The sequence below is a fragment of the Octodon degus genome, unplaced genomic scaffold (assembly GCF_000260255.1).
Source record: "Octodon degus isolate 3935 unplaced genomic scaffold, OctDeg1.0 scaffold00027, whole genome shotgun sequence".
Lineage (NCBI taxonomy): Eukaryota > Metazoa > Chordata > Mammalia > Rodentia > Octodontidae > Octodon > Octodon degus.
In genome coordinates this window covers 12211755-12214107 of record NW_004524603.1, presented here as the reverse complement: position 1 = coordinate 12214107, position 2353 = coordinate 12211755, and positions in this window count along the sequence as shown.

Genomic DNA, 2353 nt, shown 5'->3' with positions numbered 1-2353 from the left:
TCCCTGGTCTTCAGTGGCCTGTCGGCTATTTCCTCAGCTGTGGAGAACACTGTGGTACCTCTGATGGTGCTCTCCCAGAGTTCCCATGGAAACTGCACCCTGCCTTATAGCATTAGACTTTTACCAGTGGCACTTTTTCTGTCATTCAGTGGTCATCTGGCTCACTCCACTCCTGCTGTTTCTGGTCTCCATCCTCCTACTCAATTACTCCCCGTACAGGCACCTGGGGCAGATGAGGGACTTCATGTCTGGACCACGTGATCCCAGCACCCAGGCCCACACCGCGGCTCTCAAGTCTTTGTCCTTCTTCTTCTTCTTCTTCTTTCATGCACTGCATGCCCTGACCCTGGCCATATCTTTGAAGAACATCATCACCATCTGGAATCCGTGGTTCTGGGCCAAGGAAATGGTCCTGTATGCCTGCCTCTTCCTGCACTCCGTTGTCCTGATGCTAAGCAACCCCAAGCTGAGAAAGGTCCTGAAAATGAGGTTTTAGGACCCACACTTACTGATAAGGCTGTGAAGGCCGTGCACAATGAATGTTTCCACTTCTAAGCAATCAGCACCAAGAAGCAGAACCGTGATGACCAGCCTCATGTGCAGCAGGAATTAATGAAGTCTGGGTGATTTCTCTTACTTCTCTGCACCACTCCTTCCATGATCCATTCATTCCTTTTCCTTCTCTCTGTGTTCCTACTGACCTCTCCACTGTTGCTAGTGTCTGGTTGAATCCCAGTTACCTTGGCCCTAGATGATGGTCTCTTCTCCCAGGACTCTCTGATTCTGCAAGCAAACAATGCTAACATTCTTCTAATCCTCTGATGAGGACCCGAAACCATCAATGGTTGTTGCTGTCTAGTGTCATGACTTTCCCTACACCACCTGGTGCTCCCTGTCTCTCAGCCCTTCCTGTCTTCCCACAAAGTCCTTCCCTTCCCATTTTAACTCTTTGGACTTCCAAAGAACAAGAACTTCTGTTTTCCTTTTTTCTTCACTCTTTCTTCCTTCTTTCCCTTCTCTCTGAATTTTGTACCCTGCTCAAGACTGATTTCACCCATAGAGATTTTTCAGTTTGTTCCCAAGGAAGGAAGAGGGCCCCTGAGAGTTATGTCCCACTAGGGTCCTATCCATGACTTTATGTTTGTGTCATGTTGAGTTGAAAGCATTTACGTCCTGTTGGAGGGCTTTTAGCTTTAGCTTGCAGAAGACAGGTGGAGCAGAAAGGGAGGCGCCACACCTCTCAATGCTGATGTCCTTCGGGCCGGTGTGCTCACCCTTCATGTGCCAGCTGGTTTCTCTTGAGCAGGAAGAGGGTCACCAGAGTGGAGCTTGTGTGGGGAGAAACCACTGGAAAGAACCTGGCATCATTGGCTTTCATCTTAATGTCCAACTTCCTATTTTTGTGGGTGCTTAATATATATACAACGTGTGAATAAAATAGTACCTGCCTATAATTAGTATGTATATAATAGTAACTTAGTATTCAGTGTAGGCAGACTGAATTCTATAGATTAAGTGATGATTTATTCCTCCAAGTTCTAGAGCTTGAAACTCAGGGTGGCAGCCCTGGTGGGCTCTGGTGTGGGCTCCATGCTGGGTGGCTGTATCCACAAAAGGAAGAGACACAAAGACACCTGTTTTGTGTTTCTTCTTCTTCTTTCTGCTCCTGCTTCTCCTTCTGCTTCTGCTTCTCCTTCTTCTCCTTCTCCTCCTCACTGTGCATCTTGTACTCATAGTGATCCTCCTGTTTTCAGAATCCCCAGTGCTGGGATTACAGGTGTAATCCTCCTCCTCCTCCTCCTCCTCAACCTCCTCCTCCTCTTCATCCTCCTCCTCCATCATTTTTTTTTTTTTTTGCAGTACCAGGGATCAAACTCAGGACCTTTTTTTGGCAGGCAGGCACTTAAGCCGCTGTGCTATCTCCCCAGCCCCTTTGTGTTTCTCCTTATAAGTAGAACCACTCACAATGGCTCTACACTTTGGCCCCAATTGTCTCACCAAAGCCTCATTCTCCAAATATTGTCTCTGTGGATTATGGCTTAAACATCTGGATTTTTGGAGAACACAGTTCTTTAGTCTATAGCTGAGGAGCAGTGTATTTGCTGGAGTTCACCAATAAGATAAAATAAAAGCGAAGCTGGGAGACAGATTTCGCCTGGAAGCTCAGGTGATCAAGAGGTAGAGGGCCGGCGAGCTAGCTCTGTGGACTATAGCGCCTGCTGAGGAAAGCGTATGCCTGAGGCTCGCCCCTGGCACCAAATGCCACATTGGCCTGCTCCTGGGAGCCCTGAGCTAGACACTGAGACTGGGCATGGTGGCACACACCTGCAATCCCAGCACTGGGGATTCTGAA